General features: G+C 42.0%; 1 pseudogene; it reads left to right on the forward strand.

Annotated features, from left to right (window-relative positions):
- Positions 1-338: 338 nt before the first annotated feature.
- On the forward strand, positions 339-19,954 carry LOC124511689 (vomeronasal type-1 receptor 4-like; annotated as a pseudogene).
- Positions 19,955-20,572: the final 618 nt, after the last annotated feature.

Consider the following 20,572-nt stretch of genomic DNA (forward strand, 5'->3'; position numbering starts at 1 on the left):
TCCTGAGCCCCCTTTTCCCAATGTTCTACTTCTTACCCAAAACAGTCACATCCCACACACTCAAAGTTTCCCACCACACTCCCCACTTCCAGTGGCAAAGCTCAGAGTACTTTTTCAATGCCGAACACATTAAATGTTGCCATTGTGGCCTATGGTGAGGAGTCCAAAGGGCAATTAGGATCCTTTTGTCTTGCCTCACAGGACCGGAGATATGCATGAAACTTTCGTCTCTGAAAATGTTACTGGGATACATATCCACCTGGTGACCATGTGAGTGACTGTGGGCGAGTGGGACATGTCATCTTGGTGGGTGTGTGCATCGTGAATGCGTCAGAAACATGGACATCTGCATGGGGTGAGTGTGCGTGTGAGGGAGTGAGAGAAGGACTTATTTCAGTACATATTTCAGTGTTTGAATCTGTAAGTGTGCATGTATACGTTTGCACACAATCTGAGTAAACACTGTGTGTGCATTTGTGTGTCTGGAGATGGGTTGTCAGACAAATGGCTCTCTTCCCTGATGTGTCAACTACAGTGTGAGTACAGAAGAATTAACCACACCCAAAGGGAGGTGTGGCCTTTGCCTCTGCTGCAGGGAGAGACCTCTTGAGTGTTTAATGTCCTGCCCCACGGAAGTGTCTTGGCTTAGAGGCTTCTCCACCAGACTGCCTAACAATGGGATTTACAATGGGCCTTTAGGCCAAAAGTATCATGTCAGCTCTGGAAGGGCTGGAGACGAAAGGTATCAGCTCACCTTGGGGACATAATGGGGACTAAGGTCAGCCATACAGAAGGTAAATGGAACAGCTGTACTAAAACCTCTGGGCACCAAGGCTTGGGTGAGCCTCCATTGTTGGCAATACTCCATGTTTGGCAGTAGTCCATGTTAACCCAACTCAACCCGAGAAAGTAACACTCCATGACTCCACAGAGAAAGGACAATGAGAGGATCCACACTGGGTACATTTCCTGGACTCTGCCCCATGCATCTCTTCCCCATCCTATGTTCATCTGTTCACTCTCCCTGTAATAAACCACAACAGGGAGGAGAACAGTTCTCAATGAGTTCTGTGAGTCCCTCTAGAGACCTACGGAAACTGAGTGAGGTTTGGGGAACCTCCAAACCTGCTGCTGGTGTCAGCTGTGAGTGTGGTCTTGTGTGGACCGTGGTCCCTCTAACTTCTCAGCTGGAATGAAATGCTCAGGGGGAAGGGGTGGTAGACATAGGCCAAATGGTGACTTCTCTATTGGAAAGCCTCAAGAATCTATTTTGGCTCTTAACTTTAGGTTTCTTCACTCATTACATACTCAGTGAATGCTCCCTAACGAAATTTCAGCGTATGTCTAGAGAACTCTGCTAACCATTCACTGCAGCTGAACTAAGGAAGTAGCACTGGCTTCTCTGATCATTCAAAGAATGGTACAATCTGCCTGTTAAACTGGTGCTTTCACTTGTGACAGACATTTCATGGACATCTGTCTCGATGGATTGTTGGTTTGTTTGGACTTCCTCACACAGTTGGGATTGAGACACTATTTTTCTATAAAATTTCTCTATCATCATTTCCAAGTCAACTTGTATTTAGCTCTACTAATGAGTCCAATCATTTCTAAGATAAATGACTCCTGTCAAGTTTTCACTTTTACTCTTCTGTCACTGGACACTGTTTTTAGTTACTTTCTCTGAGATCACTTATCTTGAATACTCAAAAATGATGCAGCTCAGGGGTTGAAGATTACCACTCAATTTGATTTGGGGTAGAGAACTTCTGAAGGAAGAAGTGAATCCAGTGAGATACACCTGTTTTGCTGTCTCCCGTGAGTCAGACCTCAGGATTTCCCCTCTCTTTCCTAGGAGAACCTGTCAGCCTTTAGAGATCATGAAAAAATAAAAGGGCCGATTTGAAGATATTCAAAAGGAACTTTAATTGGTCCTGATAAGTACCAACTGGGAAAATGTTTTTTCATGAAGATTCTCAGCTCAAGCCTGAACTGTAACTGTGTCTATAGGAGAAATGGTCATTGCACTTTCAGGGGAGGTGAGGTCACAAATTCACAAACCTTTGTCTGAGTCTGGCTGCCTCTTGCAGACATGAACTGGCTGTCGTGACCTCCACACAGAACCAACTGTCCTGACAACAGGAAAGATTCCAGTGAATATTTGTATTTCAGTCTAAGAGGCAGAGTTCTTAGGAAATGAAATCTGAATAAGTACTTGTGTGACCAAAAGGATTCTTCTGGGGTAGAAACAGATCCAATGGCTGATCTAGAGGAGGGGGAGGAATAATTCCTCAGTAAGGAACTGAGAAAGTGAAGACATGGGTGTCCTAGTCCCTACACCCATTCCTGATCCCTCCTAATATAATGTAATGAAATTCTTACCAAGAATGATCGTTGGTGAATGATACTAGTGATAATAAAATGGGTTTTCATAGCTGCTCAAACACTGTGGTTAAGAAACTGATGTGCTGTTCACATTCCCTTACAAAAACCATGGGCTACATTCACTGTATTATGAGAGATGTACTTATAATACCTTCATGCTTATAATAAAGAGTACAACAGAACTATCAGAATAACCTCACTTTGTGCAGAAACCATGTATCTGAATTTATTTCTGGAATAAAGAAAGTGTGTTGTAAAACTCTAGTTCTGGGTTTGTGAGACACTTGAAACAGTTATTGTGTCTCTACTGAAAACATGTGCACTTTCGGTGCTCTAAAGGTTACCATGAGACTGCTTTCCTGCTTCAAGTTAGGGAAGCAGCATTTGGGGAAAAGTGAATTCACTCATTATGGTTTCAGAAAACACTTGGGAGGACCTAATGCATGTATATTATTCTCTCTGATTTAACTATATTCTAACCTCAATCCCAAGCTCACTACTCACTTCACTATGATCAACTTCTACTGTGCATAAAATGTCACATTCCGTGTTATGTATGTCTCTTGTAGTTTACCGCACTGCACAAATCCTGCCCCATAGCTAATAGTTACACTAACTTGTGCATTAAAAACTAAGGAGTATGTGATCTGAAATAAGTAATTATTTGGTGTCCGGCCTGCCATGTTTTATCACATATTAGTGTTTCATGCATCGTGATTTAGGAACAAAGTGACATTGTTCCCTAATGTCCATTGTATCTGTGCTCCAGCAGGACAGCAAACAAGGCTTTCTGCTGCCAAAGTTAAGAGTGACACAATCTTGTGTTGATAAAATCCAACTTGTGCAAGGGCAGGTTACTTTAGGATGATGCTGTGGTTAATGGATCTGTGTTTTAGTAGAATCCTCAAAACTTCATTCATATGTCACATTGAATTATACAACAAGTAATTAAATAGAAATGGAAACCTGTTACAAACAAAACTCCCAACAATGTAAACTACAATATCAAGGTCTAAACCTAAAGAGAGAGGTGAATTATGTCAAGGCACAGCTGACATAGTTGGTTAGTGGAGCACAGTGGTCAGAGCACAGTCTATGAAAACTTCACTGTCAACTTCTGGCCCCCACTCTGGGGTGAATTTAGACAGATCGCTCGATTGCTCAACCTCTGTGTACCAAAATTCTCATTTTCTGTACAATGAAAATTATGCAATGCCAATGCGTACCTCATTCAGGTATTAAGACCTACCAAAATACCAGAGGTACAGCATGATAGGACGATTCATGCAAAGTAATGCTGTATAAATATTTTAACTTGAACTCTTGGAATCTCCTTAACAATAACCACAAAAACTTAATTATTTCTCAATGAAAATCTTGGACTTTATTTGATATGATTAATATTGTCCACACGATGAGTGCTCAGGCAGGCTCTTCAAGCTCTCAAGATAATGATCAGTCACTGGGAACTGACTGATTGGCATCAAAGCATTTGCCAATAGGAATGGTCCACTTAGCACAGACCATACAGGGATTCCGGGCACTTTCCCTCTTCCTTACTGCCATCTTTTCCTTTTCCACCTTCATTACAGATTCAGGTCCACGGTTCTGATCTGCAAGTACCTGTTGGCACCCACTTTCTGACCATTCTCCTTAAAGGTATTCGAAGATAAAAACAGCGAAACACTTCCTCAATGCTTCAGAATGTAACTTTGTTTTCTATCCACGCAATGTTGACAGAGTGTTTCCAATGGCACCACTGGCCTCCTAAGCATCTCCAGCCATTCTGATCAGCTCAAGTAATGACAGGCTTCACATTTTCTCTTTAATATTTAAATCAGTAATAGATTCAGAATTGATTTATCCCATGATGTATCTAATGATTCACATTGTGCTTTTTCCAATGTAGATAGCAAATTTCAGTTTTCTGAAAATGTTGTATTAAGCATATACTAAGCTGACTTTTCCATGGAATATCCTGGTACTTCTCTCCATCTCCTCCTGCCTGTTTAAGTCTCTGGCAATCCCACAGGAGCAAACCACCAAAGTTGCTCTTGATGTCAACATTTTCAATGAGTCTTTTTGTTCACAGGAATGACTGTTGCTCTAATATAAAGGAAAATGTGTTGAATGGCAAAATAGCTTCTAGGGATTTGGCAATAGTAATACTATTCTTATCACAGACAATAGTTGGAATCCTGGGCAATGTCTCTCTTCTTCACCATTATCTAATACCACACTGAAGGCAGGTTGAGACCCACAGAATTGGTTCTGAAGCACCTGATTGTATCCAACTCCTTGGGCATTCTCTCTAAAGGAGCTGCCCATGCACTGACAGCTCTGGGATTGAAATATTTCTTCGATTATTTGGGATGTAAACTTCTTTCATAAGTTCAGAAAGTGGGCGGGAGGGTGTTCATTAGCAGCACCTGCCTCTTGAGTGTCTTCCAGACCATCATGATCAGCCCCATGAACTCCTGTTTGAAGGAGCTTAAAGTCAAAGCCCCAGAGTACATTGGCTTCTCCATTTCCCTCTGTTGGATCATGTGCCTGATAGCAAATTTTATCATTCTTCTGTATGCGTTGTATGTGTCTGGGAAACGGAGGAGCAGAACATCACAAAGAAAAGGGATTTTGGATACCGTTCTACATTCAATCATGAGACAATCACAGTTTCCGTATATGCAGTGTTGATAGTGTTTCCTGAAACTTCCTTGTGTGGGCTCACAATCTGGGCCAGTGACTCCATGATTTTCTTCCTGCACAGACATAAGCAGCGGGTCCAGCACATTCGAACCACTAATGTCTCCCCCAGATCCTCTGCTAAGTCCAGAGCCACCCAGAGCACCCACATCCTGGTGAGCACCTTTGTGTCTTTTTACATCATATCCTCTATCTCTCATGTTTATATTGCTTTTAGTTATAATCCTACATGGTGGTTAGTAAACACCTCTGCCCTAACTTCTATATGTTCTCCAACTGTCAGCCCCTTTCTGCTTATGAGACGAGTTCCTACTATAACTGGCATCTGCTTTGTGAGGGTAAGAAACACAAAATCCCCTACTCTTTTTTTTTAATTTTTTTTTCAACGTTTTTTATTTATTTTGGGACAGAGAGAGACAGAGCATGAACGGGGAGGGGCAGAGAGAAGGGGAGACACAGAATCGGAAACAGGCTCCAGGCTCCGAGCCATCAGCCCAGAGCCTGACGCGGGGCTCGAACTCACGGACCGCGAGATCGCGACCTGGCTGAAGTTGGACGCTCAACCAACTGCGCCACCCAGGCGCCCCCAAAATCCCCTACTCTTACCAGAAAAATGTAAATGCTATGTTTTGCATAAAACTCAATTGTTTATTCTCATCAGACACAAAAAGGCAATACAGAATCCTAAAGAGAAGACACATATCTTTCTAAGGTGGAGCCTGTAAGTATTTGGGATCCTCAGATGCCTGAATGTGGACACTACATAAGCATAGTCAAGGTGAATGAATCAGGGTAGCTTCATGTGGCGAATAAGTTTAAGAATTCTCTGAGCTTGCACCAATGGGTTAACAAGGCTTAGGATGGAAAGCCACCAGAGGGCAAAAGTGCCCCCAGCATAGAACAAAGCAGAGAGAGGAAGCCGCTGTCACAGGACAAAAGCATCTGAGACCAGGAATATGCAGAAAGCCACTGCAGCAGAGCTAATTAGTGAGAAAAATACCTTGTTCACCCTGAGGTAGCATGCCCTATCTTAGCCCCTAGAAAATATAAGATAAACAGACAAGGTGCCTGGTGCCTGCAATCAACGGCCCGTCTACTCAATGCCAGGACTTTGATTTGTCTTGACCCTAACTCCTAACACCAAATACCTTCAAAACCCCCTTTCTCTCACACACATGAGTTAATGATCACTGTTTTATTGTCTCTTTCTGCATGTCCATCACGTTTATAAGTCCTTTGATCCTAATAAATACGGAGCAAAGACCCTTACTCAGGGCTGTTGTCTCTTCCCTGACATTAGCCTCTCTCGTATTCAATTCTGCATCCACTCTCTTGCTGGACAACAGAGAGCTCCAGCCTCAATGGCAACAGCCTTGTCCTGATTAATCAGAGCACTTGAACGAGTGATAAATTCATGGGAAATTCTGCCAGGAGCTAATACAGTCCAGAAATGACTGCTGGATATTGTTGGAAGACAGGTCTACCATGGGTTTCTCATTATGTTCATGTCTTATGAACAGAAGTATGGACAGCTTTTCCTCTAGACCGTTTCTTTATGTGTGTTTAGAAAAGGTCCTTGGAAGACAGGGACCGTGTCACTCTCTGGAACATTAGGCTGACTTATTTGCTGTACAGGGAACAAAGATAATGTCTTCCTCATGGAAAAGAGTACAACAGGTGTGTTAGCAGTTCTCTTTAAAAGATCTCATTTTGCTGTACTCAGGCCTCCACGGTTGTGATGCAAACACACTATATGTGTAGCACTCATCTGGGCCCCTCAGCATCACCATGATTGGAATAAGGTCAGGACAAGGAAGGGAGCCAAGAGAAACTTGCTATCAGGATGTTCATGCTGCCTGCTGTGCCTTGAGCAATAAAGTGTTTTGTTTTCATCTGTAAATCTCACATTTTTTGCCAGTAGCTATAAGAGTTACAGGCCAGGGGTGCCTGGGTGGCTCAGTCAGTTGAGTGTCCAACACTTGATTTCGGCTCGGGTGATGATCACAGCGTCATAGGATCGAGGCCCATGTCAGGCTCTGTGCTGAGCTTGGAACCTGTTTAAGATTCTCTTTCCCTCTCTCTGTACCCTCTCCCCTGCTCACAGTCCCTCTATATATACAAAATGGAATGGAATGGAATGGAATGGAATGGAATGGAATGGAATGGAATGGAATAAAAATGAGTTGCAGGCTAATCTCAAACACTCACTATTCCTGAAATAACCATAGCTGTCACCCAAAACAAACAAAAGATAGATCCAGAGAGAAACACATAGATGATAGAAGATAAATAGATAGAACTCTTTAAAAGTTGGATTATACTGAAGCAAAAGCTTACCTACTCTCTAAATCACAATAAATTTAGGTGTTCAGGTCAGGACAGAGACTTGAAAGAGCCAACTGATCCCTATCCAAATGTAGAAGAATGTAGGTTGTTTGGGCAGGCTGATGACATGGCAGAGAGAAGAGCAGGACCAGCACTGCATAGGAAGAGGGCAAAGACCAAGACACCTCCTAGGCAGAGCAGCCCGGAAGGACCATGGAAGAAAAACAACTACTAAAAGATGATACTGAGCACCTGGGTGGCTCAGCTGGTCAAGCGCCCAACTTCACCTCAGGTCATGATCTTGCAGTTCATGGGTTCGAGCCCTGTGTCAGGCTCTATGCTGACGGCCTCTGATTCTGTGTCTCCCTCCCTCACTGCCCCTCTCCCACTCACGCTGTGTCTCTGTCTCTCAAAAATGAATAAACATTAACATTTTTTTCAGTTAAAAGGTATCAATTATTTGCCATAGTGTACCATAGTACCTTTCTCTCATTTTTACAATGTCTTTTTAAAATCCACACAGGTCACAGATGTTTTTCTGTGTAAGTGGATTCTTTTGGGAATGTTCACTGGAGTCTTCACTTTGATGCCTGTCCTTATACACAGCACTGTCTACATTTATGGGTAAGGTTGAGGTGAGAACACAGAAGATCCTGATAATGTAAACTCCTGGAAATAAGCACAAATTCCTGGGAAACCTTTAGCCTTTTAAGGTTATAGAACTGGTCAGGTAAAACTTGAGATCTCCAAAGGATAAAGTTAGACCCCTGCTGATATCTGGGTCATGTGTAGAATAGACAGAGTTACCCCAAGCACAATGTTTTCATGATGGGAGAAAAGAAGTGAAATAAATGGATGTCCAGAGATGAGCAGAGAGATCAAGTTGGCTCCCCAAGGTTCAAATCAGCTATGCTGAACCGTGGGGACACTGATATAATTTTTTGTGTGCTGTCTTGAGCCTCCCAGTTGGGAGGCCCTGGTTAGAAGCTAATCATCTCCCCCTTGCTGACCAGCTGATTAAATCCACCATCAAACCACACTGAGGTTTCTGGCACGGTAACTTGTCCAAACCCTAACCTCATCTCTTCAGCTCCATGGTAGTCTTGAAAAACCACCACCTAGCAACTAGAGTAACACTGAAAATCAGCAAACTAGCAGCCACTGGAGGGGGCAAGAATGTCTCTGGAACTCCTCAAAAGCCCAATCCCAGAAAATTTTCACTATTTAACTTATCTGTTAGCTTGCTGGAAATATACATCTCATGGTTTGTCTCTCTTTGATCTGACACAGATCTCTGATCTCAGATCTTTGATCTGATCTCTGCGAACACTCCTACCTGTGGGCATTCATTGGAAACAATCAGTGGCTAATGTTTACAACTGTAGAGTTTGGAAAGTGACAGCATGTGGGTATGTGATATAGTAGGATAAGAAGGAGGCACACAGGAAGTGGGAGAACAGGATAGCAGGGTGATGTGAGGACCTGGAGGTGTGGGGTACAGACAACACGCAGGAAGAGGATAAAAGGCAAAAGGGTGTTCAATGCTGCTCAGGAGTTAAAGTGCAAGGCCAGGTTTAAGATTATGAGAGGATTAAGTGTGCAGGGAAGTTAAGAGTAAGAGAGTTAGTTATTAGGATCTGGGTGGAAAAGGTATATAGGGTGTAATGGTAACAAAGGGAATAATGGCAATGGAGAGGTGATGGGCAAACATGGTAAAATATAAGAGCTAAATCTATGAACGTCAAAAGAAAATATAAAGGTCCATCGTGATGATTTCAGATTTGATCGTGGTTTCATAGACATGACAGTAAAAGCACAAGACACAGAAGAAAACCTATATAAACTGTACTCCATCATGATTAAAAACCTTTGTACATCAAAAATACTATCAAGAGAGTGAAAAGACACCCAACAGGAAGGAAGAAAACACTTGCCAATCATATATCTGATCAGAGGGTAGTATCCAAAATATAAAGAACTCTTATAACTGAACAACAAAACAGAAACACAATTTATAAATGGCTAGGGGTGCCTGGGTGGCTCAGTCGGTTAAGTGTCTGACTTTGGTTCAAGTCATGATCTCGTGGTCCATGGATATGAGCCCTGGGTCGGGCTCTGTGCTGACAGCTCAGAGCCTGGAGCCTGCCTCAGATTCTGTGTCTCCCTCTCTCTCTGCCCCTCTGATACTCTCTCTCTCTCTCTCTTTCAAAAATAAATAAACATTAGAAGATTTTTTTCAATGGCTACAGGATTAAACAGCTATTTCTCTAAAACAGTACACAGATGGCCAACAAGCACATGAAATGACACTCAATGCCATTAGTCACCAAGGAAATGCAAATTAAAACGACAATGAGCTATACCCATTAGAACTGCTACTTACAAAAGCAAAAAAAAAAAAAGTTCTGGTGAGAACATAGGGAAATTTGAACACATGAGCACTGTTTGTGGAAATGTAAAATGGTGCAGCTGCTATAGAAAATAGCACGGCAGCTCCTCACTAAATTAAGCATAAAATTACCACGTGATCCAGCAATTTCATTTCTGGGTATATACCCAAAAGAATGGAAAGCAGGAATTCAAGCATATTTTACACCAATGCTCAAAGCAGCATTATTCACAATAGCCAAAACATGGAAACAAACCAAATGTCTATCGATGAATGAACAAAACATGGTGTGTACACACACACACACACACACACACACACACTGGAGTATTATTCAGCTTTATAAAAGAACAAAATTCTGATATAGGCCACAACCTGGATGAACTCAGAGGACATTATGCTACATCAAAGAAGTCAGACACAAAGCACAAATACTGGATGATTCCACTTAAATGAAGTACCTGGAGAGGTCAAGTTCATACAAAGTAAAATCATCGTTGTCAGGAACTAGGGGGAGGGAAAATGGGAAGTTATTGTTTGATGGGTATAGAGTTTTAGGGCTGAGATATGGGAAAAGGCCCAAAAATGGATAGTGATGACAGCTGCACATTAAATAATGGGAATATACTTATTGTCACTGTATACTTGTAAATGATAAAAATGGTGAGGGTCTGGCTGGCTCAGTAGGTAGAGTGTGCAACTCTTGATCTGAGGTTTAGGACTTACAGTCATATGTTGGGCATAGAGCTTACTTTATAAAAAGTATCAAAGTGGTAAATTTTAAGTTATGTATATTTTACCATAATTTAAAAAAAAGGCACTAACAATCCACAGTGAATACCACTTAAACCCACCACAATGGGTATTCTATAAAACAAAACCTTAAGGGTCCCTGGCTGGCTCAGTCAGAGGAATATGCGACTCCTGATCTTAGGGTCATAAGTTCGAGCCCCATGTTTGGTATAGAAATTCCTTAAATAAATGAAAAACTTTAAAAAATAAAAAAAAAAAGAAACCTTAAAAATAAGACATTTTGGTGAGGATGTGAAGAAATTGGAACCCTCATACATTAGTGGTGGGGATGGAAAATGGGGCAGCCACTGGGGTTATTCTGTAAGTTAAATGTGACCAAACAATTCCACCCCTAGATATGTACTCTAAAGAAATAAAGGGGTGAGGGTTGCCTGGGTGGCTCAATCCTTTGAGCATCCGACTCTTGATTTCGGCTCAGGTCATGATTCCAGGGTCATGGGATTAAGCCCCACATTGGGTCCCACTCCACTGAGCATGGAACCTACTTAAGATTCTCTCTCTCTCTCTCTCTCTCTCTCTCTCTCTCTCTCTCTCTCTCCCTCTGCCCCTCTTCCCTGCTTGCTCTCTCTCTCTAAAATGAAAGAAAGAAAGAAAGAAAGAAAGAAAGAAAGAAAGAAAGAAAGAGGTGAAGGACATCAAAGATACAAACGTCCAGGTATAAAATAATTAAGACATAGAGATGTAATGTACAGCATGGTAATTATGGTTAATAATAATATACTGCACATTTAAAAGTGCCTAAGAGTAGATCTTAGAAGTTCTCATCACACACAACAAAATTTGTAAACAATATGATGACAGATGTTAACTAGACTTACTGTGGTGATCATTTTGCAATATATACAAATATCAAATCATTATGTTATACACTTGAAACTAATATAACAGTATATGTCAATTATACCTCCATGAAAAAAAGAGCTGAAAAAGATGTTGAAACAAAAAGTTTACAAGAAAGTTCACAGCAGCATTATTTATAATATCCAAAGGTGGAAAGAAAACATCGCATAAACATACAATGAGAAACTTTTTCAGCTATAAAAAGGAATAAAAGACTTATAAACAGTACAACGTGGATGAATCTGGAAAACTGTATGCGAAGGGAAAGAAGCCAGAAATAAAAGGCCACATTTTATGTGACTCCATTTATAGGAAATATACATAACAGTCACATTCATAGAGATAGAAAGCATATTAGTAGTTCCCATGGTTGGGGAAGGAGGGAATAGGAGTGAACTGATTAATGAGTATGGGAGGTCCTTTTGCAGTGATGGAAATGTCATGGACCAAGATAATGGTGATGGTGGCCCAGTGTTATGAATAGACTACATGCCACAGCATTGCACCCTTAAAGTGGCTCAAAGGGTCAATGTTATGATACATGTATTTTTACCCCCAATTTGGGAAAGACACAGACCATAACAATCCCACATCTGGGTTCCAGTGCATTATACCCAAAGCACCTCTCCACATAAGGGCAGGTGCATAAGGCTGTTTATTGCTTATTGTAGGGGAAAACTGAGATTCCCCTGAAAACAGTTCTGATTCCCCTTCTGTTAGGTCGAATGGAGCTCGGTTGGTTTCTGCTAGTGTTGAGATGAACGATATTATGGCTAGAGGTCATGCAGGAATAGTCAGATGTACTCTTGGGTGGTAATTAGTGTGACTAGTGTAAAGGATCCATTTATTAGCAGTACTGATAGGAGAACAATGGCGAGTGTGACTTCGTATGAGATTGGGCTACAGCTCGTAGGGCTCCAATTAGGGCGTATTTGGAATTTGAAGCTCATCCTGATCATAGGATAGAGTAGACGGCGAGGCTTGATATAGCTAGCATAAATAGTACTCCTAGACTTATGTTAATAAGTGGATATGGTATGGGTAAGGGGATTCACATGGTGAGGTCTAGCGTGAGGGCTAGGATGGGTGCTATGATGAATATGAATATGGAAGATGTAAGGGGTCGGAGAGGTTCTTTAGTGAAGAGTTTTACGGCGTCTGCAATAGGTTGGAGCAGGCTGTATGGTCCTACAATGTTTGGTCCTTTGCGGAGTTGTATATATCTTAGTACTTTGCGTCCAACTAGGGTTAGGAAGGCTACGGCAAGGAGAATGGGGATAATTAGTGAGAGGATGTTGATTATGAACATATTGTTAGGAAGAGGAATTGAACCTCTGATAGTAAAAGTTTAAGTTTTATGCAATTACCAGGCTCTGCCACCCTAACAAACCCGAGCTCTATGGGTGATGTTGTTGAATAAACTGTCTAGATTAAGATTATATCATCTATTTGGTTAAAGGCGCTTTGGTAAAGTGGGCCTTATTTCTCTTGTCCTTTCGTACTGGGAGAAATTATTTAATAGATAGAAACCGACCTGGATTACTCCGATCTGAACTCAGATCACGTAGGACTTTAATCGCTGAACAAACGAACCTTTGATAGCTGCTGCACCATCAGGATGTCCTGATCCAACATCGAGGTCGTAAACCCAACTGTTGATATGGACTCTGAAATAGGATTGTGCTGTTATCCCTAGGGTAACTTGTTCCGTTGATCAAGTTTTTGGATCAATAAGTGATGCGATGCCTTCCACTGGTTAGTCTAGATGTAAATCACTCGGAGGTTGTTTTATTCTCCGAGGTCACCCCAACCTAAATTGTTGACTCATGTAGAGGTCTGTTGTCCCTGTCGGTTGATTGATAAGGTCTCTTTGAGTCAGTTAATTAAAGCTCCATAGGGTCTTCTCGTCTTGTTGTAATATTCCTGCCTCTTCACAGGAAGGTCAATTTCACGGATTGGAAGTAAGAGACAGTAAAGCCCTCGTGTGGCCATTCATACAAGTCCCTATTTAGGGAACAAGTGATTATGCTACCTTTGCACGGTCAGGATACCGCAGCCGTTTAACTAATGTCACCAGGCAGACAGTGCCTCTAATACTAGAAATGCTAGAGGTGATGTTTTTGGTAAACAGTCAGGGCTTGTGTTTGCTGAGTTCCTTTTACTTCTTTTAATCTTTCCTTATTTGCATGCCTGTGTTGGGTTAACAATTGGTTTGATATTCGGTTTATGGTTAGGCTATATTTATCTTGTTAACTATCAGTGGTTATCCGCTCTGATATAAGCTTATGCAAGGAGAAGTATTTCTTGTTACTCATATTAGCATTATTGCTTCTATTGTTGAATAGATTGACCCAGTATTAAATTAGGAGTTAGCTGCGTTTTTTGACATTAAGGTGTTTTGACTGTTGAGCTTGAATGCTTTCTTAATTGATAGCTGCTTTTAAGCCAACTATGGTTTATGTTTGTGCTTACTCTCTAAAAAAGGCTGTATCCTAGTTCTAAAAAGCTGTACCTTTTTAGATTATATTTTAAACTTACATTAGAATTTTAGGAAGTTTTTGGGGTAAGTTTAAAGTTGAACTAAAATTCTCTTCTGGGTAACCAGCTATCACCAGGCTCATTAGGCTTTTCATCTCTACCCACAAATCTTCTCACTATTTTGCAACATAGACGAGTTCATCCTGTAAAGATTGTTCATGGGTAACTCGTCTGGTTTCAGGGGGCCTAGCTAAAGTTCTCTCTATTAGGTTGTTCTAGCTAATTCATTATGCAAAAGGTACAAGGGGTAATCTTTGCTGTGTAGTGCTTTTAATTTTTCTTTCATCTTTCCCTTGCGGTACTTTCTCTATAGCGCCAAGTTAAATTTCTATCTCCTATACTTTTAAGGGTAACTAAATGTTTTATTTTATTGTCTAGTGTTAATGGAATTTATGGGTGTTTGAGCTAGCTTTGGCTCAAGATGGTGAGTTTACTATGAAATCTTCTGGGTGTAAGCCAGATGCTTTGTTTAAGCTACATCTTGTTTATCCAAGCACACTTTCCAGTATGCTTACCTTGTTACGACTTATCTCCTCTTGTGGGTTTAGTGATTTGAATAGGTTTCTTTAAGGGTTTTGTCACTTGAGGAGGGTGACGGGCGGTGTGTGCGTACTTCATGGCCCGATTCAGTTGAGCTCTCTATTCTCAAATTTACTACTAAATCCTCCTTTAGTCCTTAGTTTCATAAGGATTTTCGTGGGTGTTCTAGTTATAGAAAATGTAGCCCATTGCTTCCCATCTCATGGGCTACACCTTGACCTAACTTTTTTGTGTTAAGATACTTGTGCTTACTTTTCTTCCTTTTTAGGGTTTGCTGAAGATGGTGGTATATAGGCTGAATTAGCAAGAGATGGTGAGGTGTATCGGGGTTTATCGATTATAGAACAGGCTCCTCTAGAGGGATATAAAGCATCGCCAAGTCCTTTGAGTTTTAAGCTGTTGCTAGTAGTTCTCTGGCGGATAGTTTTGTTTAGTTAGACTATCTATGTTTAGGGCTAAGCATAGTGGGGTATCTAATCCCAGTTTGGGTCTTAGCTATCGTGTGGCTGGAAATGTTAAAGTTACTTTTGTGCTGTATTTTTATGCTAACTGTAGCTTCTTACAGCCTAGTTAAGGTTTAACTTTAGTGTGAGTTTTTCTCTGTAACACTCTGAAACCTGGAGCCTACCAGAGGAGAGTGACTGACTAAGCATTACAGCCATTAACCATTTGGTATGAAAACATCACATGACAGATTCTGAAGTGAAATGAGCAAGTTGCGAAATAATACACAAAGTGTTATCCTATGATTGTAAAACAAAAATAAAAATAACAACTAGAAAACACTTTTTAAAAAAGCCCATGGAGAGCAGGGAGCCCCCTTACCTCCCATAGACTACAATATGGACTCACTACTCAGAAACCTACCTCCTTGGGAGCTTCACAGTAGGATTACCTGGGCTACTTTATTGAACCCTGCACCTGGACTACTTTATTAAACCAGTGCTGATTCTGGGCCCTGCCAAGACCAAATGACAGAATCGCTAGAGGAGGCACACAGGTGATGGTAGTTCCCAACACTACCCAGGGATCACAACAGGACGTCAGCGCTGAGAACCACTTTGCCAAGCATGGCTTCTCCAACTTTAATGTACAGACCAATCACCTATGGATCTCCTAAAACAGACGCTGGGGCCCCACATGCAGAAATTATGATCTTCCACTTCCTTTCAATCGGACTCTCTGGTCACGTTTCTGCAGGGTGTCCTAGTGAAGTCAGGTGGGGGCTGGGCTGGCTTCTGCTCTTGCAGCAACCTTTGAGATCTCAGAACCAGCCCCAGTCTACAGAGGTCAGGGAAGGGTCACTTGGTATGTGTGGGTGGTCCCACCAGGGACTCTGAGGCCTCAGATCATGTTCGCCTGGTCTGGGAGAACATCCTGGCTGACCCAGGGCATGTAGATGCCACTGCATGACCAGGTGGGGAGAGGAATAATGAGATTCAAACCAATTCTAGCAAACGCTAACCAAATTTAAAGAGGAAGGGATATATCCCAACTTACTCTATGAATCTAGCACTCCTCTGACACCAAAACCATTACAAGAAGTCTATAGATTAGCATCTCTCATTAACCAAACATTAGCAAATAAAATGCCACAATGTGTTTTAAAAGACAAGACATCTTTGATGCAGGGTACAGTAAAACCTTGGTTTGCGAGCATAATTCGTTCCAGAAACATGCTTGTAATCCAAAGCACTTGGATATCAAAGTGAATTTCCCCTTAAGAAATAATGGAAACTCAGATGATTCGTTCCACAACCCAAAAATATCCATATAAACGTGATTACAATACTGTAATATAATACAAAACAGTAAAGAATATACAGAATACAAAGAAATATAAACAAATTAGCACGCACTTACCTTTGAAAACTTTCACGGCCGGTGTGAGGGAGACGAGAGAACGGTTATTGTGTAGAATGACTCTCACCATCACTAACGGAATCACTGCCATCTATTGGCTCAATGGAATCTTTTTCTTTTCGTTCAACTTTAACCAGGAACCTATCCAATGACACTTCCTTTTGCCTCCTCTTGAGGGTTTCACGGAAATGTGACACTGCATTGACAATCACCCACAATCCCGCAGGGAGAGAGAGAGAGAAGAACGAGTTGTGATCATGTGACACTTGGCATCAAGTACTAGTAGTACTGCAAGACATTGTTCGTTTATCAAGTTAAAGTTTATTAGAAATATTTGCTCATCGGGGCGCCTGGGTGGCTTGGTCGGTTAAGCATCCGACTTCGGCTCAGGTCATGATCTCGCGGTCCGTGAGTTCGAGCCCCGCGTCAGGCTCTGTGCTGACAGCTCAGAGCCTGGAGCCTGTTTCAGATTCCGTGTCTCCGTCTCTCTGACCCTCCCCTGTTCATGCTCTGTCTCTCTCTGTCCCAAAAATAAATAAACGTTGAAAAAAAAATTAAAAAAAAAAAGAAATATTTGCTCATCTTGTAGAACACTCACAGAGCAAGTTACTCACAATCCAAGGTTTTACTGTACTTGATAGTAGGAATTCAAGATTAGAAGAACATTCAAAACTCAAGCCATGTATGTAATTGACCACATTAAGAAACTAAAATGAAGAGTCCCATGATCATCTCAATAGACATACAAAAAGCTTTAGACAAATGCCAGAATCCATTTCTGGAAAAAAAAAAAAAAAAAAAAACCTCCCAGCAAACTGGTAACAGAAGGGAACTTCCTCAACCTCAACCTCACAAAGAAAATCAATGAAAACATATAGCTAACATTGTATATTTAAGTTTATTTATTTATTTTGAGAGAGATAGTGTGAGTGGGGGAGGGGCAGAGAGAGAGGAAGAGAGAATTCCAAGGAGGCTCCTCATTGCCAGCATAGAACCTGATGCAGGGCTCAAACTCACAAAACTATGAGATCATGACCTGAGCCAAAACCAAGAGTCGGATGCTTAATCGACTGAGCCACCCAGGCACTCCTACAGCTAAGGTTATATTTAACAATGAAATACTGAGTGCTCTGCTCTAACATCAGGATTAAAATTAGGATTTCTCTCCACTTCTAGTCTACCTTGGTCTGGTTGCACTAGTCAGGGAAGAAAAAGAAATAAAAGGTCTCTCCTCTGGAAAAGAAGTAAAGCTCACTTCCCTCACAAATGACAAGGTCATCTACATAGAAAACTAGATGGAATTTAAAAATAAATTTTTTTAGTTTTATTATATAAAATTTATATTTATGTAAAAATAAATAATATTGTTATTAAAAAAATTTTTTTTTTTTACTTTTAAATAGTTTTAACTACTGACCAAGGAAGAATTTCAGGGTGAATGGACTGCTCTGCAGGCAGGCAAGTGCCTCTGTGCCTTTTCAGCAATTCCCCACCAAAGACTGGAGTGCTTGGCACCCCACTGAAGACTGGGGTGCGGCTCCCCCTGTTCAGGCCACCGAATGGGTAGTAATGACCACTGAGTGGTCTTAAGCTGTTCCTGTACAATCTGTGGAACAAAACTGAAATACAATTGATGGAAAATAGATGGTTCCTTTGAAAAATAAATAAATAATAAGAGCTCCTAAAATTAATAAAGTTGTTTGGCAAAGTTATACAAAATCCATAGAAGCATTTCAAGCTTCGTTTCCCTGTAAACACTGCTTTAGCTGCATCCCACAAAGTTGGACATGTACCACTTTTATTAAATCAGTTCAAGATGGTACCTGATTAAAGACTTCCACTTTGACTCATGTTTATTCAGAAGTGTTTTCTGAGTTCAGATTATTTAGAATTTCCTAGTATCTTTTTGTTACTGACTTCTAGCTTCATCCCATTACAGTCAAAGACTGTGTAATTTCTTTCCTTGGTTTAGATTTGTTTTATGTTCCAGAATTTTGTAAGATTTTTTTTCTTTTTTTAAGTAGGCTCCATACCCAACGTGAAGCCCAAGGTGGGACTTGAACTTATGACCCTGATGAGGTCAAGGTCTGAGCTGAGATCAAGAGTCAAATGCTTAACCAACTGAGCCACCCAGGAACCACTACTTTGTAAGATTTTAATTTTTTTAACGTTTATTTATTTTTGAGAGAGAGACAGAGTGCAAGCGGGAAAAGAGCAGAGAGAGAGGAAGACACAGAATCCGAAGCAGGCTCCAGGCTCTGAGCTGTGAGCACAGAGCCCAACATGGGGCTCTCAAACTCACAAACTGCGAGATCATGACCTGAGCCGAAGTTGGATGCTTAACCAACTGAGCCACCCAGACACCTCACTCTGCACCCCACAGTGCACACTGGTTTCAGTGGTTTTTTTATCATACAGCTGTGCACATATTAACACAACCATTTTTTAAATATTTCAATCACCACAAGAAAAACAAAAACAAAAAACCTTGTAGCCCTCAGCCATCACCTTAAGTAGCCTTATCCCTCCCATCTCTGGGCAACATGAACTTACTCTGTTTCCATACATCTGCTCACTCGGGACATTTTCTATAAAAGAAATCTATCATCTGTAGGAAATGACCTTTACTTGCACAATGTTTTCAAGGTGCATCTGGCCTGTGCCTTGTATCAGAACTTTATTCCTTTTTTTTTTTTTTAAGTTTATTTATTTTGAGAGTGTGAGCCATCACGCGCGCGTGCGTGCACAGGGCCCCAAATGGGCTCTCTTCACCAACCAGTGAGATCATGACCTGATCTGAAATCACGAATCCGATACTTAAGTGACTGAGCCACCCAAGCGCCCCCTACTTTATTCCTTTTGAAAAACTTTTTAGGATGTAGTTTTATATACATAAAGCAAACTTTACTGTGCAATGTACAGGTCGAGCATCTGTCAAACAGCTCCTTCATCCCCCTGCCAGAAATTCTCCCTTTATGGGGCGGTTTGTGAGTTCGAACCCTAAATCGGGCTCCGTGCTAACACGGCAGAGCCAGCTTGGGATTCTCTCTTTCTCTCGCTCTCTTTTCTCTCTCTCTCTGCCCCTTCCCGACTGGTGTTCTCTCTCTCTCTCTCCCTCTCAAAATAAACGAATTGATTAGAAAAAGGTATTCTGCCTTTATCATCACATGTCTTGTCCCCCAGGCTCAATGAGACACCCCGCCCCCACAAAAACTTCCAACAAACCACGCTCCCATCCGGGGCACTATCTCTCATCCACCTCAGACGCTGAATCAAACCACCCAGGGACCTTCGAGCCCAGGGTCACTGTGCCCACCCAGCCTCCTCCTCAGCACCCAATCCCGAGCTCAGACCTCGGGCCTCACCACAGGGCTTCCGGGGGTTCTGCGGGGCCACCAGACCAAAGGTCAAGGACGGAAGCTCCTCGTGCACCTTCGGCTACCCGCCCACCCACCGCACTTCCGCTCGGCTCCCCGTACCCCTGACGCGCAGGCGCAGCAGCGGGTGGAAGAGCCCGTGGGGACGTCTGGTTCCCGGATTTCCCACCTCCACCTGTGAGGCAACATGGCCGCGCCCTGACCCCTACTTGCCCTTGGCGGCAGCCGCTTTAGGAAGCGTGCCAGCTTTGGTAAAACCACTTTTTCCTTGCCCGGAGTCCAGAGCTGTCCCGCTTGGGCGGAAGCGATTGTAACTAGCCACCCGTCACTAGGTCTTGCTTGTTATCAGCGGAGCACCACCACTTACCCAGCTGAGCGGCACACTCCGCCTGGCACACGGAGGTGGTTCGTATTTGTGGCACGTGTGAGGAAAGCAAGCCATCCCTTCACAGACCTCTCCATGAATGTCCTCTCACATAAAGCCCCATCATCAATGATCTCCCCCCAGATATTCCACAAGCACTGATTCCCCAAACCTCCAGTTATTACGGAACTAGCGCATTTGCTCCTTGGTGAGTTACAGATAACAAACTACACAAGGGGAGCTTGGGTGGATCGGTGGGTTATGCCTCTGACTTCCGCTCAGGTTTTGATCTCGTGATTTGTGAGTTGGAGTCCCTCACAGGGCTTTGCACTGATGGCGCAGAGCCTGCTTGGGATTCTCTCTTTCCGTCTCTCTGCCCCTCCCCTATCATGCTCAAAATAAATACACTTAAAAAAAAAGAAAAAAAGGCAATTC

This window comes from Lynx rufus, unplaced genomic scaffold (genome assembly GCF_022079265.1).
Source record: "Lynx rufus isolate CCGP_SWC_20201006 ecotype Redwood Valley unplaced genomic scaffold, mLynRuf1.p SCAF_16, whole genome shotgun sequence".
In the NCBI taxonomy this organism is placed as follows: domain Eukaryota; kingdom Metazoa; phylum Chordata; class Mammalia; order Carnivora; family Felidae; genus Lynx; species Lynx rufus.